Source organism: Scyliorhinus canicula, chromosome 7 (assembly GCF_902713615.1).
Source record: "Scyliorhinus canicula chromosome 7, sScyCan1.1, whole genome shotgun sequence".
Classification (NCBI taxonomy): Eukaryota; Metazoa; Chordata; class Chondrichthyes; order Carcharhiniformes; family Scyliorhinidae; genus Scyliorhinus; species Scyliorhinus canicula.
The window spans coordinates 140,657,898-140,675,179 of NC_052152.1; the positions used below are offsets into that span (position 1 = coordinate 140,657,898).

At 43.9% G+C, this 17,282-nt stretch overlaps 1 long non-coding RNA gene across 2 annotated transcripts; it reads left to right on the forward strand.

The window, feature by feature from the left end:
• The first annotated feature begins 3,403 nt into the window (after positions 1-3,403).
• Positions 3,404-14,270, forward strand: LOC119969415. 2 transcript variants are annotated; one of them, XR_005461346.1, is made up of 3 exons: positions 3,404-3,469; positions 12,433-12,546; positions 13,996-14,270. It is a non-coding gene; the product is annotated as an uncharacterized LOC119969415 (long non-coding RNA). The 2 variants fall into 2 exon arrangements; XR_005461347.1 differs by lacking the exon at positions 13,996-14,270 and adding an exon at positions 13,682-13,973.
• The last annotated feature ends 3,012 nt before the right edge of the window (positions 14,271-17,282 follow it).

Consider the following 17,282-nt stretch of genomic DNA (forward strand, 5'->3'; position numbering starts at 1 on the left):
AGGGACCTTGAAATGATGATGACAATTCATTTAGAACATCCAACAACTATGTTACTACCTGACATTATTGATGCCTTTTGTATTTTCAATGTATGAAAACTGTTATATTGTTGAGATACAGCACACAGACACACATATAATATATATATATATGTAGAGTGAGGATTTTGCTTCATTCATATGGTTCACATTTTTGCTTTCAATTGGCTTGTAGATATGTGCTACACCTGACAATAATGAAATGGTTAAAACATTTGTTCCTTGGATGTGTTAGGAGCCAGTGTACAATTTATCTGCCTGTGCTACTAACCTTCTTCTGGAAGTGCAGGATGTATGTTGTAGGCCTGCTGACTTATTTGTGTCATCACATTGTGAATGAGATTTCCAAGAAAAATTTGAGACAGGAAATGAAATAATCGACCAGGATGATAAATAAAATGGCATCTGTTTTGAAGGAAATATTTCATTTCTCGGGATCCTCACAATAAAATGTATCAAGCCATAATGAATCAATAAGGAAAATGTGTACGAAAGATGGTCTATAAAGGTTGTGAACTTTACTGAATAACTTTTGGAGAGTCGAGTTTGAAGTGATGGATGAAGGTTATTTCTACAGAGCGGAAAATTAGTTTATTTATCTGTATCCCTACTGTTCAAAAACAACTTGTGTCTGATTTGCTTGAACAAAATTAAGACAGTTTTGTTTATCTGGTGTGAGATTTAAACTGCGTTAAAACTTGCAGCATGTAACAGCAAGAATTGACCCATGATGGCACCATACGGCAAACATTTACAACAGGGGTGGGGCATAAAATGTGGCAAGCTGTTCAAAAGTCCATTGACTTCAAAGGCACTGTAAAATCCACCGGCATAAAATTCTGCCCATGGAATCCAGACCTCTTTTGCTCTTTACAGAAGAATCTTTGACAGGGATGGTATAGTCATAGTTAACAGCAAACCAGGAGGTGTGTCAAAAGTAATGACTCATATTTAAATATTCATATTGTATATCTGCATTTGCCTGTAATGTTTAAATATTCCAAAATTCTTGTCAAACTGTGCACAGTCATTTATTATCAATTTATTTCCAATAATCTATGTTATTGTAAAAACCGTTTATTCCTCAATATTACAACTAGCTCTATAATGTATACAATTTAATATAAAACAAAGCATACTATGTGATCTTTGTACAAAGCCCTGTTATGGTTTCTGTTAGAATATGGTGCCCAATTTTAGGCTTTTTAAATTGTGGATGTCTAAAGGGTACCGTGGAGGCCCATACGATTAATTCCCAATTTAATATAGCTTAATAAAACTAAGTTTAATAGTGATCTCGATAAACTCAACCAGCTTTACTCAGCCAGCTATTAGAGAGTGAGATGATTTGATTGAGGGTTATAAGATAATAAAAGGGATAGACTGTGTGTATCCAGACCCATTATTTCAATTCAATAGGTGGGGTGAGAACCAGTGTTCCTCCATAACAATTGTGTAAAGATAGAGATATGTCAGATGTTAAGCAGTTTTTTTCACAGTTAAGATCGATTCACTGCATTCCTTCAAGGGAAAACTGGACAAGTTCTTGGCTGGGATGGAGATCAGGTAAGTGTCCCATAACATACATCAGAGCAAACGAGGGGCCACCCATGGTTGGGAAAAGAGGTAGTATTATGCCATCCGGTGCGTGTCTGCCACTGGCCCGTTTGTCCACAACCCAGCCATTATTTTACAAGCATCGGGAAGGTATTGGGTGGCCCACCCATCCATGGTCCAGTAGAGACCCTTGACCCCAATTAAGGGCCCTATCCAGCCGCTGCTTCAATTCAATGGCCAGCAGGGGAGACGCCTATCCAATCCTATGGGCTGGTGGTCAGTACAAAAGGGGACTTGGGGGGCAACTTTCTGGGCTCCCTGTGCCAATGGAAACCTTGCCCATAGTTGTGCCTTCCCTTATCCACCTTGCAACATGTCCCCAAATTCCTCGCTGAGTGGCTTGCATGATCCCAAACTTAGCTGGGTTTGGGGGAATCCATAATTTGCCATCCTTTCGAAACTCACAAAGCCAGCAGTGGTGCATCTGAAAATCCCTGCCTTCTGAAAAATCATCACCCTCAAATTGTTTTTTTAAAATAAATTTAGAGTACCCAATTCATTTTTCCAATTAAGGGGCAATTTAGCATGGCCAATCCACCTACCCTGCATTTCTTTAGAGCTGTGGGGGTGAAACCCACACAAAGATGGGGAGAATGTGCAGACTCCCATGGACAGTGACCCAGACCCACAACCTGGGACCTTGGTGCCGTGAGGCTGCAGTGCTACCCACTGCGCCACCCTACTGCCCTCCCCTCAAATAGTTTTGATCACCTGAGGGGGTCCAGGGGAGGATTTAATTCCCCCCCCCCCCCCCCCCCCGGCCTTCCACACACATTCATCCCTCCCAAAATTGGCCTGGAGTTTTAATTTTGTGTTTGTCTTTCCAGCAAATCAGAAGGTACTCCAGATGGGTGTGGAGTGTATGTTTGTGAAGGCATCACAATTATATAGGCATGGACCAATTGGGTCTTTTCCTATTTCACTTCTGTATGTATGATCCATGCCATTTTGTTCATTCACCTTGACCAGATGATTCTCCGTCATGAGCATTTATATTTGTTCCGATAATTTTCTCTTTATTCCTTCTGCTTTCTCCTCTTTTGAAAGCTCCTTTGTAAAATATCTCAGGGGTTAGAAGCAAGAAATATAAGGCTTATCAAGTCCATTCTGGGTGGGGGGAGTGGACATATTGAATTTGCCTTATTACATTGCAATAGCGACTACTCTTCAAAAGTACATCAGTCGGTGTCAAATGCTTTGACATGTACAGAAATTGTGGAAAGATTACATAAAAACAAATCTTTTTCTTTTTATTATGAACCTGACGTCACAAGAAATAACCAGTCATAGGTTAAACTTTGAAGAAAGCTTTGTGAAACAATACCTTAATCTTCCTTTGAGCACTGGATATTTTGTTAACATTCTTCCTCTGGTCAAAAGAAATAAAGTTACCACAAAAAGGAGTAGGTGCGGGCAGGAATTGCATTAATTTCAATAGAAGAAATGTCACACAAGTGAATCCTTATGATATTCTTTCCACCCACTGTGCATCTTAAATTTTAAGCTCATATCAGAGAATGAAGGTAACAAAATGGAATGTGTAGAGAATAAATTAATATCCTATTCATAAAATAAACTGATAACAGGGGGCTGGGAAGCAAGATAAATTGCTTCACTGCTATTTCACCTACCATCTCAGGAAATGGCCAAACTTTCAGTTGACATAACTCAGCCATTGTGACATCACTGGTGTGGAAATTTGTTTTTATTTTTATCCTGGGCTGCATTGAGATATGAGATACATTACAGAGGATATGATGTCACTGGAAGATAGTAAGACATATTACTTCAGCCTCTAGGAACTATTCCACTGGTAAGTTTAATACTTCCTCTTTGATTATATTTTTCACTGTAGTTTTCTACTTAAAAAAACCCAGAAAGTATGTCAAGCGCACATTGGATAATAGATTTATCCAGTGAAGTCTCCGTACATTTAGGGGCCACGCCCTTACATTGAGGGGCTAGGCCCGCGCTGGAGTGGTTCCCACTCCACCGGCTGGCATGAATGGCCTTTGGCGCCACGCCAGCCGGGGCCAAAAGGACTTTGCTGGCCGGCGTAAGTCCGCGCATGCCCCGCAGCGTCAGCGGCTGCTGACGTCATACCAGAGCATGTGCAGCAGAGGGGGTCTCTTCCACCTCCGCCATGGTGAAGACCATGGCGAAGGCGAAAGAAAAAGAGTGCCCCAATGGCACAGGCCCGCCCGCCGATCGGTGGGCCCCGATCGTAGGCCAGGCCACTGTGGGGGCACCCCCCGGGGTCAGATCACCCCGCGCCCCCCCCCCCCCCAGGACCCCGGCACCCGCCCGAGTCGCCAATCCCGCCAGTAAGAGAGGTGGTTTAATCCACGCCGGCGGGAGAGGCTAGTCAGCGGCGGGACTTCGGCATGGTTGCTAAATTTACTGATGACACAAGGATAGGTAGGAAGGTAAATTCTCAATAAAATATTTAGCATCTACAGAGAATTTTGGTAGATTAAGGTGAATGGACAAAAATTTGGCAGGTTAAATATACGCTGTGATCTAGCAGCCACGCTATCTTGCACCAGATTTGCACCAGTGAGATTTCAGTTTGGGACCTTCACTGACCCCCTCCAATAACACAGTCAGGTTCACACTCAGGAAGGATGTGAGATTGATTAGCATATTTGAAAATAAATTTAAATCTAGTTATGGAGCTTAACGCAGCTCCTTCCGTCCTCTCCGCATGTGACCACACAGGCCAAATCACAATTAGCTTACAAACAACAGTCATAGTGACCAAGCTGGTCGAGGTGCACAGGTACGTAAAGCCTCTGCGTGGTAAGGGATATAGTCAGATAGTGCCCTAACACTGCCACCATGGGCATGCAAACTTACATTGCCAGCATGCTACATTGGCACTGCCGAGGTGGGCCCTTATGGGAAGGGTTCCCCTTATTGTGGGGGGGGGGGGGGGGGGAGTAATACCTGGGAGGGAAGTGCCCAAATACTTGTGTGGTGGGGATGGGGGGAGGCGGTGGGTTGGGGGGGGGGGGGGCAGATACCGACATGTTGGAGTGGGTGGAGGGAGTTTCCCAATACTTGCATAGGGGTTCATCCCCATGTTTATGGAGGGCTCCATATGGGGGTTGGGAGGGAGTTTATTTTTATCATAGATTCGGGCACCCTTTAAAGATGACACCCCGATCTGTGGAGCTGGCCTTGCCAGCTCTATTAGGCCAGCTCTGCCAGAGAGATGGTACAAACCATGCTCCCAGGTTTTATGTGCATTGAGTTCCAGAAAATCTGGAATGAAAACTCAGCTGTGCATCTGGAGAGATACACATTGGTTTTCAGTCTGAGCTTGACTGCCAGAATTTGGGAAAATTCTACTCATAATTCCGAGAAATTTGAAATTGTCCACTTTAGCAGGACTAATAGAAAGGCAGTTTATTATTTGACTGCAAGATTTTACTGTACCGAGGGATACGGGTATCCGAGAACATGAATCACAAAAGGTTGGTATGCAGGTAGAGCAAGTGATCATAAAGGCAGATATAATGTTCTCATTTATTGCAGCGAGGATGGAATATTAAAGTAGGGAAGCTCTGCTATAGTTGTACAGGGCATTGGTGGGACCACATCTGGAGGACTGTGTGCAGTTTTGTTCCCCTTAATAAAGTATGTAATTGCATTAGAACAAGTCCAGCAAGGATTCACTCAACTGATTCCTGACATGAAGGGATTTTCTTATGAAGAAAGATTGAGCAGGCTGTGTTTATGTCCCTTGAAGATTAGAAAAATTAGAGTTGTTCTTATTGAAATGTATAAGGTTCTGAGAGGACTTGAAAGGGTGAATACTGTGAGGATGTTTTCTCTTCTGTGGCAGTCTGGAATGAGGGATCACCCATTCAATACTGAGATATGGGGAGGAGGGAGAATTTTCCATCCTGTCCATTGTGGGAATCATCGCTGATGGGACAGAACATTTGATAGGCCAGCAAAACATCTGTTGACTTTGGGAATTTCTGCCGGAGGGGAATGGCGGGACCAGAAAATCCCACACGTGGAAAAAGGTTTTCTCTGATGATTGTTAGTCTGTGCAATTATGTTTCCCAGAAAGCAGTAAAGGCTGGGCCATTGAATATATCCAAGAGCTGAGTTGGACAGATTCTTGATCAACAAGGGAGTGAAGGGTTATGGGTGAGCAGATAGGAAAGCGGAGTAGAAGCCACAATCAGATCAACGATGATCTTATCAAGTGCTGGAGGGACCAAATGTCCTATTCCTGCTCTTAATTCTTGTGTTCTTGCATTTAACCCTTGTGGCCATCCAGAATCATCCACAAATGCAATGTCATTTATGAATAGGAAGAATTTCTGTTCCATCAAATCCTGGTTATGACCATCAGAATGGCATATTGTCCAGTGTCAGGTACCCTGGTAAATTTGTCTGTATGCATTTATTCTATGTCACTCTACGGTCCAACAGTTAATTCAAGGCATTTCTGCCATAGATTAATTAATTCTGAGCAAGTTGAGATACACTCTTGATTCTTGACCGATGACATCAGTGCAACATCAAAGAACTGAAACAAAAAGATTATATAAGGCACATGGCTCCACAGAGATACAGGCATAATGTAGACACGTTGAAACAAAGATTAAACTGTGTGAATAGGCCCAAAGTTGTCTACACATTCAACCTCCACGAAGCTCCAGTTGGTGGTAGTGTATGCTGCACCATTAAGCTTACCATTAAGGGTACTGGTATATGAAGTGGGTCAGTAAATGCAAACAATAAGATCAAGATTGGAGTTACCAGTTCTATGACAGCAGCAGCGTGCAAACAATTCTAATATCAATTACTGCAGGCCATTTCAGTTAGCAACAACCACAAATGTTTATACAGTATCTTTAACATACTAAAATGTTCTAGAATGCTTCACAAGAGCATTATAAAACAAACTATAATATTGAGCCACATAATGAAGAAGCAGATCAGATGACCAACAACTTGGTTAAAGAGGTTTTAAGGAGTGGCTTCAGAAATTAAAGTAGATGATGGATGGAAGGGTGCAGGGAGGAAATTCCTGAGCTTGGGCCTAGAAAATTGAAGGTATAGCCACTGATGGCAAAAATGATTAAAATCGAAGGTAACCAAGAGACCAGAATTAGAGGAGCACGGACATTAGAGAGGAAGCTGGAGGAGATCACAGAGATAGGGAGAAGCGAGGCCATGGAGCGATTTCTTTTTTAAAAGATGAGAATTTTAAAGTCAAGACATTGCTTAACCAGTAGCCAATGTAGGTCAGCAAACACACAGGTGGTAGAGGAACAGAACATGCTTCAAGTTCAGACATGGGCAGCAGAGATTTGCATGAACTCAAGCCAATGGAGGGTAGAATTTGGGAGCCTAGCCAGGAGTGCCTTGGGTTTGTCGAGTCTAGAGATAGCGAAGGCGTGAATGGGGATTTCAGCAGCAGATGAGCTGAGACAAGGGCAAAGTCAGTCAATGTTATGGAGAAAAGTAGAGTCTTAGTAATGAATTTTGAATGTTACCAGGGCTTGAAAATTGAAGCTTTGAGGACATATTGTATATGGTAGGATTGTTTCCTTAGATCAAAGGAGGTTAATTGACGTGTACAAAATTATGAGGGGCCTAGATTGTGGCCTCAACTCCACTTTCCAGTCTGCACCACATAACCCTTGACTCCCTTGTTGATCAAAAGACCTGTTCACCAATTACCAGCAGGCACAGATTTCAGTGATGGGTAGAAGGTTTAGATGGGACATGCGGAAAAAAATTAGGGAAAAACTTTTCAGCCAGAGGGTGGTGGGCATCTGGCATTCATTGCCTGATTCGGTGGTTGAGGCTGGATTTCTCAACTCATTCAAAAGTTACCTGGATCTGCACCTGAAGTGCCGTAAAGGGCAAGGCCTCAGGCCAGATGCAGCAAAGTAGGATTAAAATGAGTGACTGATTTATTTTATTTTTCTCTTTTTTGTCTGGCACAGAAACGATAGGCTGAGTGTCATCTTTCTGCACTGTTACTTTTCTATGATTCTATGGAATCTCATCTTCGGGTCAGATATACCATCAATATTGTGAACAGATTGGGTTAAACTCAGACTGTTTCCAGGGAGAAAGTGGAGTCAGGAGCCAGGGAATGGAGTTTGGAATTTGCCAGCACTTGGCCCAGAGTCTTGAGTGTTAAAATGTGCCAAGTGCTCATCAAGTGCTCATCCAGGATGTGAGGCAACCCGCCACTACCACCATCCCAGGCAGTGCATTCCAAACCGTCACAACCCTCTGGGTAAAAAGCTTTTTCCTCAAATCCCCCTTAAACCTCCTGCCCCTGACCTTGAACTTGTGTCCTCTCGTAAATGACCCTTTGACTAAGAGTAACACCTGGAGAAGATCAAGTGCACCATACGAGGGTCGGACAAGGGCTCCACAAAGCGTGGTAAGAAGTCTTACAACACCAGGTTAAAGTCCAACAGGTTTGTTTCAAGCACGAGCTTTCGGAGCCCAGCTCCTTCCTCAGGTGAATGGAGAGGAATATTCCAGAAACGTTTATATAGACAAAGTCAGAGATGCTGGACAATGCTTGGAATGCGAGCATTTGCAGGTAATCAAATCATTACAGTTCCAGGGAGAGGGATAATCACAGGTTAAAGAGGTGTGAATTGTCTCAAGCCAGAACAGTTGGTAGGATTTTGCAAGTCCAGGCCAGGTGGCGGGGGTGGATGTAATGCGACATGAATCCAAGATCCCGGTTGAGGCAGCACTCATGCGTGCGGAACTTAGCTATATGTTTTTGCTCGGCAATTCTGCGTTGTCGTGTGTCCTGAAGACCGCCTTGGAGAACGCTTACCCGGAGATCAGAGGCTGAATGCCCTTGACTGCTGAAGTGTTCCCCGACTGGAAGGGAACATTCCTGCCTGTTGATTGTCGCACGATGCCCGTTCATTCGTTGTTGCAGTGTCTGCATGGTCTCGCCAATGTACCACGCTTCGGGACATCCTTTCCTGCAGCGTAAGAGGTAGACTACATTGGTCGAGTCGCACAAGTATGTGCCGCGTACCTGGTAGGTGGTGTTACCACGTGTAATGGTGGTATCCAAGTCGATGACCTGGCATGTCTTGCAGAGATTGCCCTGGCAGGGTTGTGTGGTGTCGTGGTCGCTGTTCTGAAGGCTGGGTAATTTGCTGCAAACAATGGTTTGTTTGACCGGGATCTTGGATTCATGTCGCATTACATCCACCCCCTGCCATCTGGCCTGGACTTGCAAAATCCTACCAACTGTTCTGGCTTGAGACAATTCACACCTCTTTAACCTGTGATTATCCCTCTCCCTGGATCTGTAATGATTTGATTACCTGCAAATGCTCGCATTCCAAGCATTGTCCAGCATCTCTGACTTTGTCTATATAAATGTTTCTTGAACATACCTCTCCATTCACCTGAGGAAGGAGCTGCGCTCCGAAAGCTCGTGTTTGAAACAAACCTGTTAGACTTTAACCTGGTATTGTAAGACTTCTTACTGTGCTCACCCCAGTCCAACGCTGGCATCTCCACAAAAAAGCGTGGGGGCCATCCATCAGCCTGTTCAAAGACCTGGTTGAGGCAAACAGTGATTAGGAAGAGGGGGCGGAAGAGAGAGAGAAAGACAAGGGAGGGCATGTACACAAGACAGGGGCAAAGGGGGTGGGGAGGGAATGGATACCAAAGAAGGCACAAAATGAAACACAAGGAGCAAGGGGAGGAGGGGATGGGAACGTCCACACCAAACAAAGAATAAAACCCCCAGCGGAGGGAAAAAAAGGGGGGGAAAGCGGGACATAACTCCAACCAGGGAAGAGGAGGGAGGGGGTCCGCTTGTAAAAACCATTGTACATAAGACATGAACTGGCTTGTAAATATCAGACACACTTGCGCTGCCACTTTGTAAATATCATGTGCTTTATATGTTAAATTGTCACACTCTTCAAGTTGGAAAATGTCAATAAAAATATTTTTTAAAAACTCAACAGGTCTGGCAGCTTCTGTGCAGAGAGGAGAGATAATGAGTGTGATCTAACCAGAAAAAGTCAGAGTCTGTTCTGGGCAGGATTAGTGGGGTCGTTCCCATTGATTGTAGTGTGGGAACGACCTTGCAGAGCTCCTCAGTGCAGGAAGTGATGTGGTGCCCTTCTCTCTCGACCCTCCGACGTGACTCCGGGCCGCCTCAAATTCCCAGCATGGGTAAAATGCCAGTTTGACACTTTGGCACTGCTAGCCTGGCACCCAGGCAGTCCCCTACCAGCCTGGAAGTTCCACCTGGGCAACCTGGCAGTGCCAGGCTGGCACAAAGGTGCCACTGCCAGGGTGCCCAGGTGACACTGCCAGGGTGCCAGACCGGCAGTGCCAAGATGCCCTGGTGACATCAGCAGTTCAGGGTGCCAGTATGGCCAGAAGCCAACCACCCAGGGGGGCTCCAAAAACCTGGGAGAACACACACGTGTCATTCACCAGTTTGCCATTGGTGTGGACCAGTACTAATCGGCACTCAGCTGGGGTCTCCTCGGCAAGGCCAATAGATTCTATGTGGCCATTCAATCCGGCATCTGCACGACTAAAAATGGGTTTTTAAACTTACTTAACCATGCAAGACTGGGTCCTTCCCATTGTGGGTGGGATCCAGATCACAACATCTCCCAAGGTGTGGTTAGATTTCGCAATTGGGAATCCTGGGAGAGGCCTCTCCTGGGATTACCGGTCACGTGCTGCTCTGATACCGGCGGGACACGACAAGTAAATTGCGGCCAATATTTTGATTCCAATATTGTTCCTAAAAAGAGTCATATTGGACTTGAAATTCTTATGACATGGCTGATGGCAAATGTTGAGTTGCCCAAATCCAAAAGGGAAACTTGAAACAGCTGCAAAACATTTTTTCCAATTTATATATTGTGAGGAGGTGTTCTGAAATCAGGAAATCGTGTCTCTCACCAACTGGGGTGATTTTATATTAAAGTAAATGTTTATTTAAAAATACAGAAAATTTTAAAAGTTACACTTAAACTTAAAAATGGCTTCACAAAGTTAACAGTACTTTAAAAAAAATCTAAAAGATCTTAACTTAATTTACAGTCAAAGCTAACCTTACCTTTTCCGCTTGCCAACAGCTCTTGTAGATTTTTTAATTCAATCAAAGTCCATCAATTTTACCCCACAGTGCCCTTTTGCTCATGGAGTGTCCTCTGAGGCAGACAGCAACTCGGACTCCAGGCTTGACCTTTTCCACAGTGTCTTTTGGGGACTCCGACCAGCTACCATGCTGTCTTCTGGGAGATCTAGGCAGCTACCCCCTCACACAAGACTCAGTGTTTTTGTAAAGGTATTCCTTCCCTTTGATCTCTCTGCCCTCTATTATTTCACTCAGACTCTCAGAAGTGCCCTTTTCCCAGAATTGATCAACCTAATTTCTTTACTTGAGCTCTAATATTTTAAAAAATAAACCTACCCTACCTTTACCTTACTTGCAATTTTATAACTTGTATACTGTATGTCCCATTTGAATTAAAACACACTTCAAACAACTTCTTTTATTGCCATGTGTAAATTCATATTGAAGTTCCTCTTGGTTCATTAACTTATCAAAACCACCATTCACTGTCACCCTTGCAGTCACTGTCTCTGAATCCTATTACAAAAACACACCAGACCCACCATCCTATTTTCCAGTACGTCAGAAATACGACCAAAAGAAAAACATAATTCCTTGTTTTCCTGAAAAAATATGGTATCTGTTCCTTTGGGGGCTTTTAGAGATCAATTTGCCTGCCTCCTCTGTATATTTTGGACACTGCTCCAGGACTTGATTGCCATCTTATCTGCCATTTTAAACATTCACTCCTTCCACCATCAGCGCACAATGGTGTGCTATCTACAAGATGCATTGCAGCAATTTATCAAGGCAGCACTTTCCAAACCTGTAACCTACACCTAAAGGGACAAGATGAATGGGAACACCACCACTTGCAAATTTCCCTTCCCAAGTCCACCACTCTCCTGACTTGGAACTATATAGCTGCTCTTTAATTGTCCCTGGATCAAAATTCTGGAACTTCCACCCTAACAATTCTCTATCTACAAGACATACACTTCAAAAGTTCAATAAGACAGTTCACTGCTGCCTTCTGAGGGTAAAATAGGGATTGACAATAATACGGGCCTTGCAGCAACTTTCTCAACCTACGAATAAAAATAAATGGATATAGAGGTGTTGAAGAAAGTGAAAATAGATTTACATGAATGATTCTAGACTGACAGGTTATAACGATGAAGAAGGACGGAATTGTCTGAGATTTGTTTCTATAGGAAAGAGATAATGAAGGGTGAGCTAATACAGGTATTTAAAATTATGCAGGGTTGTTTAGGGTAGCTGTAGTAGCAAAGATGTTTTCTCTTGTGAAGGGAATCCAAAACTAGGTGCCATAAATATAAGATGATTGGTAAAACAAAATACAAGAAAAACGTCTGGATTAACATCTTTACTGAGACAATGTTTAGAATGTGGAACTCGTTACATCATCTAATAGTTCAGGCAAATAGCACAGGTACCTTTAATGAAAATCTATATAAGACGTGAGGGAGAAAGGAAGAAGAAAATGTTGATAGCATTAGATGAAGTAGGATGGGAAGACTCTTCTGAGAAACAAAAACACCCACATAGATGGTTGAGCCAAGTGGCCTGTTTCTGTGTTGTAAACTCTATAACTAGCATTTTCAAATACTGTTATACTGATTTCTTTGTTAACCTGTGACAAACAGAATTCTGCATGGGGGTGAAATACAGTGAAGACTTTCACTGCTGGGTCAGCCAAAACTCCTCTGTGAATGTTTCTTCAAGAGCAATCGCATCAATCCGCTGATGAAATATTAGTGGTGAGTAATTTATTGCACCATACGTTTAACTTCTGTTCACTTTTAAAATGTTTTTTTTTTTGTCTCTTCACCACAAGGGGCGATGATGATGGCATAGTGCGGACCCGGTTCTGTGAAAAACATATTACCTTTTGTCAATTGGATCATTTCAAGAAATTGGGTTTACTGAAATTAAAAATTAAAATCGCTTATTGTCACGAGTAGGCTTCAATGAAATTACTGTGAAAAGCCCCTAGTCGCCACATTCCGGCACCTGTTCGGGGAGGCTGGTACGGGAAGGTGTATAATATATGAAAGGAGATTGGTATGATGATTGATTCATGCTAGAAGGATTAATGAAGGCAGTATTCAGTCAGATTACATTTAATGTGCTACATAAACATTTTGAATATCTCTTTATTACATAATTCTGGATTACTCAGTTTCTGCTTTTCAATTGCCTGATAAACCATCCACTGGAAAAATTACCTTATGGGTAATGTCACTTGACTCATTAAACCGGCAAGTAATGGGTGAATTGGCCTTGTGAATACTAATAAACCTAATTTGTGGATTATTTATATGTATTTCCCTCCCACATATTAATCCCCACTTCTTCACTCCATATGAAGGCATGTGACTTCTAAATGGAACCTCCACCAGTGCTAGCATTGATTTCAGCAGTTTATTGGAACAGGTCACAATCACCACCATTTCACTCTAACTTTCTTTTCTTTCTTAAATGTGTCTCACAACATATCTGTGGAATGCCAACTGTGCACGTCATTCTCATTACTAACATGATAACATCATTAGTAGCTGCAGTATCAATTCCAGCCAAAAACGTCATCCTTCACTCTCCTCTCCTTCCAACGGGATTCTCACCAGCCCAGGAGAGAGCACTGCACATATGAGTTTGGAGGACAAATCATTTCCTTCTCCATGGTTACATTTGAAATGTTAAGGACTGCAGAATTGCCTGTGCTTTTTAACCATTAAAGTCAGCTTAACGTCATTGTTTAAAGTTCTTGAGATGGCAGGAAACCCTTGTTTAAAGTTCTTGAGATGGTAGGAAACCCCTGGGTATGTAATAAAATCACTGAAGTTACACCCTGTGGTGCCAAGCCTAAATGACCTGGATTTCCTATCACTTCAGCCCAGGTATCAGTTTAACCTGCCCACAATCAAGCAAATTTGCACCAGATCATGTTCAAAAGTCTCATTGTCTAAAGCAGGCACGGCTCACCAAACTGGCCATATCACCAAGCCATAATGGTGAGATTCTGACAATTGTGCCAGTTCAGATATGGTCATCATATTGTCCTGGATTCTTCAGTCAGTGATAAAACAAGGGCGATAGCAACCATTGACTTTGAAGAGAGCCTTGCGGAGAAATCTAGCAATGTATCCGGCAAGAACATTTGATCTGCAATTCATTGTAATATAATGCTGTTCAATTTGGATTCCCAGCATCAAGCGGCCGTGTGTCATCAAGCTATCCACGCAGCCAATCACATTATAGGTTTCTCACTGACAACCAATCAGGAAAAGAAGAGCAATAGTAATCAAACCACTTTTTAGGGGGAAAAAACTTAAAGAGAGTGAAATAAAGATTGGGACAACTTCAATATGTTGGCGTTATCCGCCACATGCACTGATTTCAGAGGTTGCGTTCAGATTCAGAGGGGTTGTGAGAGTGAACGTTAGACACTCGCCATCTGAAAGTCTCGAAATCTGCGCCAATGTGCCCAGAATCCCGGGTGCTGCCGCCATATAAACCCCAGTGTTAAGTCCCCGGCCAGTATTCTGGTCGCAAAGCGCCCAGTGGGAACTCGACGCCAGTTACAGCTTTTCACCCAACTCAGATCAAGGTCACCCAGCCCGAGACTCAGTGTCAACGCGGAAATCGCTACACTTGCCGCGTTAACTCACCCCAACACGCAAATGTGATTGGGAAACACCAGCCAAGGTGCAGCGAAAAAAACCTTTACAGTATTCCCCATGATGTGACAACTGGGTTCTATCTTTACCGTACTGAAACTAGCCTTTGGATGTCCATTTGATCCCCCAAACCTCGCCACTTGTGTACACTTTGCTGAAAACAACAAATATTGTTGGTGCTACAATCATTTCATCATAGACGTGTGAAGAGACGTTTTTCAGTGATGTGGCGTAAGCAGAGGCTTGTGTCGTTTTCATCAAAAAAAAAATTAAGCCTGTGAATTGGACAACGTGGGTCAGCGCATCGTGCTTCCGGACCTTACTCCGCTCTGGAATCGATGGCAGGGAAGACCATGCCGAACAAAAAACAGAAGGGACACGCGTCGTTCGCTCACTCCCCCAATAAGTACACCGTGGCCGTCAACTTGCAAGACGCCGATGGGCCGCACAGGGTAAACGCGACGGTCAGGGACACACGGGTCAATGTCTATGGGCAACATGTGGACGAGATCAAGACGAAAGACGGGGAAGTTAGGTACAACTTTCATGGCTTTTCCAACGAATTTGAGCTGCCTGACAACGTGGATCCAGACTCTCTGACTCTCAGCATGGCCGATAACCAAACTATCCTCATTCAGGGCACCAAGCGGGATCGCCGAGGAAGTCAGCACAGACAAAGCTCCCCCGAGCAGAAGACTCGGTCCCAGACCAGGCCTCCGACCCTGGCCCAACCGGGCGAGGCGACAAACAGGAAAGACGGTCGGAACCCGGAGAACACAGACGAGCCGACGCCTTGGAAGGCAGTGAAAGACGAAGAGGTGCAGGCGCCCAAGAAAAACCAAAGCACCACGATGGGCAGCAGTCCCTGTGAGCCGGACGCCAACTGGGTGAAGCTAAAATACACCTCGCCCTCAAGGGCGCCCTGTTGCCCACTTTGCTGCGGTCCCGTTGTAACATAGCGAAGCTGCACGAAGCTCAGACACTTCCCCTGCAACTATAAGAGGCAGAAACACCATACCAGAATAAACCGAGAATTGGGGAAGACGTTTAACTAGCTCCTCGGAAAGCGTTGTAGTATCTGAAACTTCTGCGGTGGTTAGTTGCACATTGAAACAAAAATCCCCAGTTTCCACCTTGCTTAATAAAACCGAGAAAATAAATTTGTTGGTGTGATTTATAAACAGATATATCAAAAATATATTGGATACAGGAATATAATTGATCACAAACATGCTCAGTTTGGAATAAGGTTACAGGACTAAGATTTGTATTGTTTTAAATATTCTTACCTTGACAGTGAACAGCTAATGATTAAGATTTAAAAACTCAATTTCGGTCTCCTGCACCCAAGTCCAGGTAGTAGCTGAAGCAGACTGACTTGTCTAGCAATTGCACCCCCCCCCCCCCCCCCCATAGATAAATATCTGCCTTTACTCTGGCAAATATCATCATGTGGCTGGTCAGGAATTTGAATCTGTTGTAACAGCCTCATGATACAGCACAACATTGCATGGATATCATTATCACCAGTCCACGGTCAAAGATCAAGGTCAGTGATAGGTAACCTAAGCTAGTGAGTGGCCATCCTTCATCTCAGTCAGGTGCAAGGCTGAAATCAGACTCGTTGCTATGAATAAGATTGGATACATTTAATACATGCTGAATATTTCATAATGAGTTATAGGGTGCAATTCAACTACTGCATTGCCCCTGCGCCAAGTGAATAGCGAGAAAGACCAAAATCAAGATTTGCGCCCACCAACCCACTCCCGATGGCGAGTTCTGGATCTTGCCCCCAAATGGTGAGAATAGTATTAACCCTCATTTGCATTCATTTCAATCTCACTGACGAGATTGAAGTTAAATGCAGTGGCCTTCCAGGAGTTACCTAACTTGCCTGCAGGAAGGAGTTGCCACCTGGGGTGGCCACTTCCCGATTCCAAAATGGAGGCCCGCAAAGAACACAGGGAAAAATGGTCAGGCACAGGGAAACAAGCAGGTGCAAGGTTTTCTGTGTATTAAGACTTGCAAAAACCCAGACAGAACTGAAACCAGCAACCATCTGCATATTAATGAGCAATCCCCAGGAACAATTGAAAACATTAAAACGATCGGGACCAAACCAGACTCCCCGGCGCCAGCGGGAGCCAGGACAAAGGAAGGCCAACGGACACATAGGAACTGCCCAGCGATCAGGGAACAGCTCCAGTATTGGAGAAATCGATTCAAGCGATTGGGACTTGATCCAATTGATTGGGACCAGGCCCGGGGTCCGCCCAAAAGGGCCCAAAACCCCTGGGGACTATAAAGTAGAGTCCCCAGGTTCAGTTCGCTCTCTTGGCAGGCTCCTTCTTGGCAGGGTCTCTCAGCAGCTCGAAACTCTTGACCATGACTCTCAACAAGGAGAGACCTGCCTAGCAGCTGCACCAACCAAGTAAGTCTCCAGTCAATGCACACTACGAGATAGGCGCTCCTAGCTACTAGTCCATACCAGCTTGATGCCTGCAGCCTCAGAATCGAACAACAGGCCATTGTTCCCCTGACCAGGTGGGCCATTTCCAAAGCTAAGTATAGGCCTTTTAGTATTAGAGATAGTCTAGTAAGGAGTTTTATGCATGAGTAGTGATTGACTGTGTATAATAAATGTGTTTTGATTTGAAACTTACTAACTGGTGTATTGAGTTATTGATCAGCACTTGGCTTTGAACCTCGTGGTGGTATCAGAAAGATACCTGGCGACTCTAGAGCAAAGGTTATTAAACAGAGCAATTAAGTAAAAGCACAATGAGCAACATTTATTGGCCAACTCTGATGGG